Below are 11427 nucleotides of genomic sequence, written 5' to 3' on the forward strand. Positions count from 1 at the left end.
CCGCCTAATAAATTTTATATAAATTCTACCCATAAGGCCTGCTCGTCGTATTGTACCACCCCGCTGTATTGGCGTCTTGGCCTCAAGTAAGGCTGAACTCCCCCCACCCCTTCCTCTTTTTCTTCACTGCCTCTCATGACTGTTGAATTAAAGATCTTCTGATGAGGTTTTTTTTCTGGGTGAAGGCGGTGGGCTGGGACAGATAAAGGTCATCCCCCTCCCCCAACACTGCTGCTTAATCTGTATTCCTTGGGCTGGGTGGGCTCCGTCTGGAGTTGCCGTAGGGACGGTGAATTCAAAGAGAAAAAAAAAAAGCCTTTTCACTTAATGCCCAGCGGGCTCAGCTCCAGCACCCCTAGAGCCAGGAAAGGCAGGAACTAAACCCAGTTCTCCCGTACTCTCAGCCAAAGAAATTCCCATTTAAGCTGCGGGGAGGAGCCGGGCCGATAATCAAAAGGCCCCAAGCCAGCAAGGCCCAAGCCTCACCCCTCTTCTAATCCAACTCAGAGTAACTAGACCCAGCTAGGGAAATGGGAAAAGGTTCCTGGGCAGGGAAGGCAAAACTGTACATCTGACACCTGAACAACATATTCTAATACTTGAAATTGTTTGGGAGTCGTCTCCCATTGCAAGGCCTGCTCTATGACCAGACTTACAGATCCTCGGCAAAGCTCCCCAACAGTGTTAAACCTCCCTAATCCTCCCTCCCACACAAGCTTCTTTCTCCCACTGCCTAAGGGGGGGGATGGGGGCAGGTGCCCAAGAAAGCAATAGCAGTGCTTTTCTGCTGGAAAATCAAAAATGAGGGACAAACTCCCAGGGTAAGGTGGACAGGAGGGAGAAAAAGAAAGGTTAGATACTGAGCAGGCACAACCTGAAGACCCCCTCCACTGGCACAACCTGAAGCTTGCTGTGTAGGGTTTTGGTTTCTCTGCGGGGTGGGAAAAGCCTTGCCAGCTGCCCCTCCACCCCGTCTCTCTGGTCAAGGGCATAGTCCATCCTCCAGCCACGAGGGGAAGGAGCTTAAAAGTAGGGCTCTTCCTCCCAGGCATCTCACCAAATCAACCAGAATCCACTCACTTGGTATTGGTGTAAAGGTAGNAAGAGCGCAAGCCAAAATGGTGAATTCTGGTTCAGCGGCCAGGAGACTGTCACCACTGACCGGTCCAAAAGGGGATGTCCACCTTCCACCTCTCAGCTCCATAGGCCCAGAAATAAACCCTATTAATTATGACCACCCCCTCCCCACACACGGGAAAAGCAGCAGAAAAACAAGGTCTGGGTCCCCTTCTTTCCTGATTTATTTAATGGTGGTGGAAGTTATGTTGGGGGGGGTTCGGAAGGGGAGATCAAGGAAAAAACCAGCGAGTCTCTACGATACGAAGAACTGAGGGAGGCGGAGAGGGGGAGGAAATGCACCCCACCCAGGAGGGGGCCACACTCCGAACCCGGAGAGGAGGGGAGCAATGGGGGAAAGGGGGGGTTCTACTGGGGAGGTGGACGGAGAAAGGAAAATTTTGGCCAGTCGTCAGGGTCGGGGCGCGACAGCAACGTGCGGCGTCCAGCAAAGCGAAGAGCGGGAGTGGGACCGAGGTGAAGGAAGGAGTCTCAGGGGTCCCCCCGCCCGCACGAACCCCCCACGCACTCACTCGGGTCTCCACTGCAGCGGAGCGGTTGTCCGGGCGCAGGGTGGCTTCTCCCTCCAGGGTGTTCCTGGGCGCGGTGCGGTGCTCGTTCTTTCTTCCTTCCCGGGCGCCGCCGGGCCGGAGGCTGATGGGTCCTTTTCTTCGATGAGGGCTGAGGGTAAGTAAGGGAGTTTGGGGTTATGACTCTCAATAATAATTCTTTCAGCTTTTTGGAGGTCAGGCTCGGCCAAGGGGGGACGGAAGGCGGGCGGGGCGACGGCGCGGGGATGTCGGACCGGAGGGCGGCTCGTGTCGCGGGGCGGAGGACGGTCCGGGCTCTGGCCAGCGGGCGGTCCTGCCCTTCTGGCCCCGCGTCGCCCGAGCCACTCGCTTCTCTCCGGCAACCAGCCGCACCTTCCCGCGCCCCGGTCCGAAGTGAGCAAAGTCAATGAAAAGTTTCACCCTTAGCAACCCTGCGCATGGATCCGGCTTCCCCACCCCTGCGTGATGCGTCCCTCCGCCCTGCAGGGGCGGGGCCGGGCGCCGAGGAGGNGAGGCTCCGCGTGCCACCCCGGGTGCCCCGCGGCCCCCTTTCGCCCGACGTCACGCGGCCGGCCTCTTCTCACTCAGATCCCAGCCCAAACGCCAGCAAAGGCTGCCTTTGGCCGGCGTGTAACGCTCTCCGCCTCCCCTCCCCATCACAGCGCCGTGCCAGTTATTCATGCCCCAAAGCACTTTGAAAGCATGCTCATCGGGTGCTGTGTTTCCCCAGGTAGACAGCGAGCTCCGGGAGAGCAGCCGCCTCAACTGGAACCGAGTTGTTCACTTCAGACGTGTCGGATGAATGGATGTCGCGGGGAGGGGTAACTCCCTCCCCCCAACTTCCGTGGCCTGGGCCCTACACCTGCCCAGGCGCTGACTGTCGCCCGACCCGTTCCCTCGGCACCTCGGCGAGTCCCTCCGGGTCTGGGCATCTAACCGTCCGACCACTCCCCCACGGCTCTCGCACCGCCCCAGTCACTGTCCCTGGACGGGAGCTGAAGGGGACGGCGCGAGCTTTGGAAACGTTTCGCTCTTCTATTAATTCGGGTTGGCTCGAGTCTTCCGAGCGAGCACCTTGTGGCTCATCGGGGGATGCTAACGTCGAAGGGAAGGAGAAGGGGAAGCCGTGGACGGGGCACACCGAGTGGGAGGCGAGGGAGCCCAGCGCTACGTTACCTCCCATTGGCTGCCTCTGGCCCCCAGTTGCCTCGCGGCTGAAGGCCAGCACCCGCTTCGCGCAGGCGCGCGAGCTCGTCCCCGGCCCGCCTCGGGCGGGGCTCGGCCTCGGTGCGGATCCTCCCGTTTGCTCTCTCCCGGCCGGCGACCCCTGTACGGGACACTAGAGAGAGCCACATTTCTCCTCGTGAGAGCTCCCGCCGGCGGGGTTTGGCACCTGCCCACGTCAGGGGCGCCGGGCTCACGCACCCGACGGTCCCTCAGGCTGCAAGACCTAGCTAGGCTCCCTGGCCCTGGGTGGGCGCGCTCGGGCCCACACACTCGACTACTTTGTGACTGCGGGGCGCGGAGCTGGGGGTAGGGAGGCCTGTGCCCAGGTGAGGTCACAGGCGGACGGGACTGCCAGTGGCGAGATCCGGGGCTCCTGGGAGCTTGCGCGTTGTCTTCTTCCCAGTCGCCCATTCCCCAATTCTCTACCCCCTCCCCCCGACCTTTATTCTCATTCGAGACGGTTCCGGCCCAACAAGGCTGTCGCCAAACCCACGTGGGGTGGCAAAATCCAACAAGTTTCCAGCTACGAACAGTTTGCTTTTGTTTGTTCCTTGATCTTTTTTTTTTTTTTTTTTTTTTTTTTTGGTGGCGAGGGCAGAGGCCAAGGTAGCTTGGGGGGTTAAAAGCGCTTTCCTTGACTGCAGCAGAAAAACGCCGGACTGGAGGACAAACTCCAAGGGGACCGGGAGGCGGAAGCCTGAGCCTGAAAGCGCCCATCCCCCCACGCTGAGCGCTTCAGCCCCTGGGGCACCTCCAGGGACTACTTGCCTCGTGCGTCAGCGAGTGGCAGAGCGTCACATCTACGCCCCCCTCCGCTTTGCCCCACTCCACTCCTCCCCCTTCTTTTTCCTCCCTCTCCACCTCCCTCCCCTCCCCGTCTCTCCCCACTCCTCTCTCGCTCTCCGCTAACGTGTTCCACGCGAGCAGAGAGACCCGACCGACCCACCCGGCTCCAGAGCACTGAAGAGCTAAAAATATAACGGGTGTGTTAGCAACAGCCTTCCGATTGGTCGGGGAGCAGGGAGAGGCGGTATCTGATTGGGTTTCCTTTCCAACAGCTAGGATTAAGAATGGGGGCCAAGAGCCGAGCCGCTAGGCCGCGTGGAGAGTGTGCGTTTGCGCAGTGGGGCGTTGCAAAGGATGCTGGTGTTTGAAGTCATTCATTAGAGGCAGCCATGGAAATAGGTGGGTTTGAATCCCAGGTGTCTGTCCACCAACCACGTTAATCTTGATTTAATGGCAATAAATATCTTTACATCATCAAACCTGCTTTTTTGTTCTTAAAATGGGGATCGTGTGGGGATTAAATATGATACAATGTATAAAGCTTGGCTCAAATCGTTGGTATACTTAATTTAAAGGACGGGTGCCTGGGTGACTCAGTGGGTTAAACCTCCGACTTTGGCTCAGGTCATGATCTCACGTTTGTGAGTTCGAGCCCCGCATCGGCCTCTGTGCTGACAGCTCAGAGCCTGGAGCCTGCTTCAGATTCTGTGTCTCCTTCTGTCCCTCCCCTGCTCTCACTCTGTGTCTCTCAAAAATAAACATTAAAGGTAACCGTTCAGGCCAAATTGCATCCTACATATCCTGTGCACAGTTAGATGTGCATTCCCCAGCAAGAAACCTTACTATACAGAATGAGGAGAAAAAAAAAAAAAAGGTTAGGTTGGCCTGAAATGAATTGTCCTAGGCAATCTCAGAAAGGAGGGATGGGATCCATATAAGCAGATAAAAGGTAGACGTCTCCTAACATTTAAAAGCAGGCGGAGGAAGGAAGGACACCCTGAATCCCTGGACAGAAGGCGTTACATTTCTGCATGTTCCAGCTTTTATTCTAATCTCCCCTGCAGTGCTGGAAACACACCAGGCCTGAGCAATTTAACTAAAACAAAACTGAGAAATCCAGCCTCCTTGGCAATTGAGAGCCCTTGGTAAAAAGGGTTGGCATATAAATAGGAAAATAAAATAGAGGGGCAAAAGGTAATCACCGTTCTTTACTGCTGATGTCTCAATTTGTCATGTGAGTTGGAGGAGAGAAGGACGTTTTCTCCTCTCAACATGTGATTTCATCTTGCCAGGGCTTAATTGTGAGCTTAATTCCTACTCAAGCAGTCCACAGCCCCCTCCCATTTTGAATAATCATACGTTGCAAGGTACGCACCATGGTTTCAAAATGGTGAGCTGCAGAAGCAACGCCCCTGTCTGAGAGCAAGCAAGTTATACCAGATGTTTTGTTGGCTTGACAAGTCAGGCCGGTAATAATTAACCCCAATTAACTCTCAGGGGTGAGTCAGTCTCTCTCGAACACACATGCTAGGGTGAGAAATTTCGTAGTCACTTTTATGTTATCTAAGAAAATAGTTTCTCAATTTGGTTTTTCAGCCCCACTGCTAGGGGCTGAACACAAAGACAGAAAGCTAGGCAGAAACAAAGACAACCACAGCAAAACTGACTTTGGAGAAGTGATTGGATGCAGGACAAAATGACTTGCTATTTATTCACCACCATTAATGTGAGTGAACAAACCTGTCTTTTGCTAAGAGGCTAAAACTGCAGTGTTCAAAGAAAGTAACATTTTAGCCTTGGTGGTAACAGGCCACTTGGGGATGGAGTTGATGAGCAACCAAATAGCTGGGAAAAATGGGAATTGGAGTCCTTTTCTTAAGGCAAGAAAATTTCAGTCAAGGCAAATAATCTTCGACCTTTATACCTAACTTCAAAATACAACTAAAAAACTGCAGGTCAGAATAGAGTGACACAGTTTTTCTGAAATGTACAGTTCAGTTTGATTCCCTGGGAACTTTTTCTATCTTTCTTTTTTATTTCCAGTATAGTTAACATACGGAAGTTAATCTTCTTAATTTAGAAGCTGCTAATTGGCAGGCCAAGGACCAAATCTGGTGGATATATTGTCTTGGTGTACACTGACACATTAAAATTTTTTAAATGAGTTGACATTTAAAGGGTGCCTGGGTGGCTCAGTCAGTTAAGGGTCCAACTTCGGCTCAGGGCATGATCTCACGGTTCGTGGGTTCGAGCCCCACGTCGGGCTCTGTGCTGACTGCCAGCTCAGAGCCTGGAGCCTGTTTCGGATTCTGTGTCTCCCTCTCTCTCTGACCTTCCCCTGCTCATGCTGTCTCTCTCTCTCAGAAATAAATACAACATTAAAAAAAATTGTAAAATGAGTTGACATTTAAAAATTGGGAGATAGTATAAAGATTTCTTAATTTGCCATTTGTCCTAAATTCAAAGGATCTGGGCATTTCAGGTGGAAATTGTCTGGAGTTGAATAGATCTATCTCCTTTAGACAGGGCCTATGTTCTCTGGTCCCCCCCAAAGTCCCCACCTCTCTCTATTATGTCCCAGACACTGAGGCCAAGGGTCATATACCATTTATCATCCTGTTTGGGCTATTCTTCTCACACCCCTCTTTTTTCAATCAATTATATTGTTCACTCGAACTCTTGAACTTGTGACCCTTTTTTAGTTCAGTGTAATAAATAATTGAGTGATTGCCCTGAAGGGGAGGGAGAGGCAAAAGGAGCTCAAGGATTTTACCTAGTTCGTTGTTGTGAACTTCTGGATTGCGATTCACGATCCACCAGTGGGGTCATAAGATCATTTGGTTTAGTAGATTTCAGGCAGAAGTTTTAGAATAGAATAAAATGAAAGTACTGGAGTGTGTTTACATAGTAAACATTGTTTCATGAAACTTTTCTGTGATATGTATATAGTAGGCATGAATAGTTCAAGTGGGAGAGATTGTTGTGCATCTGGAAGCATTCATGAGATGCCAGGAGCTTAGAAGGAAGAGGTGCCCAGTTGGCTGGCTAATGTGAATGTGGAAGCATATTTTAATTTTTTTAATGTTTATTTATTTTTGAGAGAGAGAGAGAGAGAGAGAGAGAGACAACATGACCCATGGAGGGGCAGAGACGGAGACATAGAATCCCAAGCAGGGTCCAAGCTCCAAGCTGTCAGCACAGAGCCCAATGTGGGGCTCGAACCCATGAACCATGAGATCATGACCTGAACGTACACTTAACCGACTGAGCCACCCAGGTGCCCCTGTGGAAAGGTATTTTGAACAAAGGAATTAGAGAGTCAAGAGGTTAGGATATGTGCAAGGAACGTTCCTTTAAATGTCTGAGGAAGAGCACAGAGAGAAGTGAATAGAGGTAAATCCTGGGGGTAGGGAAGAGGGAACCATTCTGAGGCCCTTTCATACCAGGACTTAAATGTTTCCCTATGCAAAAGCAGGAACCCACCGTAAAAGACCTACCATTTATATAAAGACTTCTCAGTAAGGGTAAGGAAACTTACAAGGTCAAATTTCATCCTTACAACATGAAGAGGTAGGCATTATTATCCTTATTTAATAGATAAGAAAAAAGAAGCAGAGAGAGGTTAAATGACTCACCAGAAGTTAAGAGCAGAGCAGAATTCAAATACAGGTCTGATTATAAGAGCCCACACATTTCTAATTACAACTTTTTTTTTTTTTAAAGCAAGAGCACATGTAATAAGTGCAATGTTTAAAGGAAATTAAATTACCAGGTGTGTAGAGTACTTGAGAAACTGGAAGATATCCATCCTTTCTAGAGCCTAGAAATGAATATCAAATACTGAATAGAGAATAATAATGCTCTCAAATCCAGGAAAGGGCATCACTTTCTCAGGCTGACCACAATGAGTTCTATTATTTCAACTAGACCTATGTAGGCAATGTTTATTTATTGATCTATTTTTTAGGTAGTGCTTATTTAACGATGGAGAGAAACACTTTTTAAGATCATTTTGACTTTTTGTGGACATATACAGTTGGCTGAGATAATTTTCTAATTCTCCCCACAAAACTCTATGTTGTTAGAGGTTAAAATTTAGTTTATAAGTGGTTTCCCCAACAGAGAATTTGGTACTATTATCCTAATTTTTAAAACTGAAAAGGACTTAGGGGCACCTGGGTGGTTCACTTGGGTAAGTGTCTGATACTTGAATTTGGCTCTAGGTCAAGATTTCACAGTTCACAGGATCGAGCCCTGCATGGGGCTCCAAGCCAACAGCACAGAGCCTGGTTGGGATTCTCTCTCTCCCTCTGTCTCTCTCTTGCAAAATGAATAAATAAATTTAATCATTTTTAAGTTTTGTAAAAATATTTTTAACGTTTTATTTATTTCTGAGAGAGAGAGAGAGCCAGCGTGAGAAGGGGAGGATCAGAGAGAGAGGGAGACATAGAATCTGAAGCAGGCTCCAGGCTCTGAGCTAGCTGTCAGCACAGAGCCTGACGTGGGGCTCAAACCCATGAACCGTGAGATCATGACCTGAGCCAAAGTCAGCCGCTTAACCGACTGAGCCACCCAGGCGCCCCTAAACAATTTAAAAAAAAAATTGAAAAGGACTTATTTAAGTCCAAAATAGACAGTAATTAAGGATTTGAACTCCAGGGCCATTTACTTTATCTCTTGTGTTCCTAACTCATTAATTGTATTGTTCTCATGGCCTCTGCGAGGAAACAAACCAAGCGTGGGATTATGGAACCAGGTGACAGAGGAACAGAGTTCAGCAGAATTCACTGGGCTGAGGTTGAACTTGCTCCATTCAGCAGTGGGGCACGGAGGGGGCATGCCCTTGAACTCCTCTGGGCATTAATCTTAAACTTGTTTGCCATACCTCTCAGAGGCACACTTGCTGAGGCTGAAGGAGCAGTTAAAGTGTTTTGCCAAAATTCAGGAGTAGCTTTTGATACATTTGTAGGTGCAAGATGTTATGTGGACTAGGGTAGTTAATAAACAAATTTTAAACGTTGGTTTGTTTTTACCCAAAGTATTTTTAACTTCTATTACACATTAAAACTAAAGTGACTATAGAATCAATGACACATTCTAATCTAAAAATGATCTAGTTTCTACAGTTTTGACATACCATAATCCCCCCCAACTATGCTTTAGAACTGCTCAGAGAACTCCCCCAAACACTGCCCATTCAGTTTCTCCCATACAGATGTCCGAATTCACCCACCCCACCCCCTTTGCCTGTAGGTTTCAACATATCCTTCAAAGCCCAGTTTATCATCTGGTTTAACTTCAATTATTCATTTAATACGGAGTGCCTGCTACCTGCTGAGCCAGACAGACTTGGTTACTGCCATCAGGAACCAGCCTAAAGGATGATTGTCAATAATTACCAGACACTATAAACATAATGGTGTGGCGCTATATGGGCTTATAGCAAGAGGAACTGATTTATTTATTTTTATTTATTTTTTTTAATGTTTTATTTATTTCCAGGAGAGAGACAGCGTGAGCAGGGGAGGGTCAGAGAGAGAGGGAGTCACAGACTGAAACAGGCTCCAGGCTCTGAGCTGGCAGTCAGCACAGAGCCCGACGCGGGGCTCGAACCCACGAACTGCGAGATCATGACCTAAGCGAAAGTGGGACGCTCAACCGACTAAGCCACCCAGGCGCCCCCAAGAGGAACTGATTTAGATTGGGGGTTGGGAAGAGGCATCTTTGGAGGAAATATTTTAAGGTCTGAAGGAGGTATAACAGCTGAGCAAAAGGGGGACTGAGCATTAGGGAATTTAAGAGGTAAAGAGCACTGAGGCAGGAAGGAAACCAGCAGTTGAGGAACTGAAAGGAGCCCTAGGGGCCGGAGAGATGGGAAAGCCTTGATGATTATCATTACCCCTATGGCTGCGACCTTCCCCTAGCCCTGCTGAGGTACCGCAACCTAGGCCAAGAACCCTTCCTTTGTGCATCCTCTCTGGGTTATTTGAAACTGTTTCTGGGGGCACTTGGGTGGCTCAGTCGGTTAAGCGGCCGACTTCGGCTCAGGTCATGATCTCACGGTTCGTGGGTTCGAGTCCTGCGTCGGGCTCTGTGCTGACAGCTCAGAGCCTGGAGCCTGTTTCAGATTCTGTATCTCCCTCTCTCTCTGACCCTCCCCTACTCATGCGGTCTCTCTCTCTCAGAAATAAATTAAAAAAACATTAAAAAAAATAAAAATTCCTCTTCTTAAAAAAAAAGTTTCTGACAGTCTTCCTTACTAAATTCACTGAAGGTAGAGATTGTTATACTTTAATTCAATTTTTGACCTTCAATAGATCACAATTAATCAAGACTTTTGTTGATCTAAACCAAAGCTCTGACAAGTAGAGTATCATTTCTTTCCCTGGTGTTGCCGCTAAATTTCAGTGTAACTTTGGGTCAAGCCCCTGCATTCTTAAGGAATCAAAACCTGTTTCAAATCCATGGTGTCATGGGTGCCTGGGTGGCCCAGTCGGCTAAGCATCTAACTTCAGCTCAGGTCATGATCTTATGGCTTAGGAGTTTGAGGCCCGCGTTGGGCTGTGCGGACAGCTCAGAACCTGGAGCCTGCTTCAGATTTTGTATCTCCCTCTCTTTCTGCCCCTCCCCTGCTCATGCTGTCTTCTCAGAAATGAAGAAAACATTAAAAAAAAAAAAATCAAGTCCATTGTGTCATAGATCACTTGACTGGAAATCTCAAATTATGATTGTGCTTTCATTTTTTTTTTTTAACATTTATTTTTGAGAGTGAGTGCAAGCAGGGGAAGAGGGCAGAGAGGATCAGAAGCGGGCTCTGTGCTGACAGCAGCAAGCCAGACACAGGGCTCGATCTCACAAACCATGAAATCATGATGTGAACTACCTTTGCACAGTCAGGGCACTGAAGCCATTTAACTAGTGTCACTGGGCAGGCAGTGCCTCTAACACTAGAAGTGCTATAGGTGATATTTTTGGCAAACAGGCAGGGTTTATATTTGTCGAGTTCCTTTTACTTCTCTTTATCTTTCCTTAGTTGCATACCTGTGTTGGGTTAATAGTTGATTCTATATTTGGTTTATAGTTGGGTTATTTTTATCTTGTTGTTAAGTATCAGTGGTTATCTGTTCTGATATAAGCTTATGCAAGGAGAAATATTTCTTGTTACTCATACTAGCATTCTTGCTTCTATTATTAAATAGATTAGCCCAGTATTAATTTAGGAGTTAGTTGCATATTTTTGGTATTAAGATGTTTAAGCCAAATGCTTAATCAACTGAGCCACCCAGGTGCCCCAGTGATTGTCCCTCTGTAGGACAGCCTGCTGATCACCTCCAGCGGACAGAAAGTAAATAGTTGTGTTAGGGTAAAGGATATGTCTGAATTTCCTCTTATTCTGTTTACTTAAAAATAAATAAAAAAGTCTTAATGTGAGTATATGTGCATTTTATGAAATAGATCAACCCAGTTCAGTCCTCTGAACTCAACAGTTTGAACACATTTTGTCTCATTCCTGTGACCATTGGAAGCCAGTTCTTCAATTCAAATTAAAGTTGAACAGGAAGAAAAATAAGTTTCTAAAAACAACTCTGATTTGCCTATAATGAAAGGTGTTCATAGTTTAGAATTCCTGCTGGTAGCAATAAGAGAACAAGGTGCAGGATGAATCCCAATGCATCTACCCTGAACCACAAATTCCTGGGTGACTAATAAAATAAATTCCTAGAGTCAAATTGGGACTGTGACCGAG

At 48.1% G+C, this 11427-nt stretch overlaps 1 protein-coding gene across 2 annotated transcripts in view; it reads right to left on the reverse strand.

The window, feature by feature from the left end:
• TOB2 (transducer of ERBB2, 2) overlaps positions 1-2866 on the reverse strand; it is an 8897-nt gene extending 6031 nt beyond the window's left edge. Inside the window, exons 1-2 of one of the 2 annotated variants that reach the window (XM_077757947.1) lie at positions 2844-2866; positions 1650-1797 (exon numbers count right to left, since the gene is read on the reverse strand). The gene's annotated coding sequence lies outside the window, so the exon portion shown is untranslated. Of the gene's footprint in view, positions 1-1649; positions 1798-1921; positions 2078-2843 lie in introns of those variants that run through there. The other variant, XM_077757946.1, reaches the window with a different exon arrangement.
• Between the last annotated feature and the right edge of the window lie 8561 nt (positions 2867-11427).

Source organism: Crocuta crocuta, unplaced genomic scaffold (assembly GCF_008692635.1).
Source record: "Crocuta crocuta isolate KB4526 unplaced genomic scaffold, BGI_CrCroc_1.0 scaffold143, whole genome shotgun sequence".
In the NCBI taxonomy this organism is placed as follows: Eukaryota; Metazoa; Chordata; class Mammalia; order Carnivora; family Hyaenidae; genus Crocuta; species Crocuta crocuta.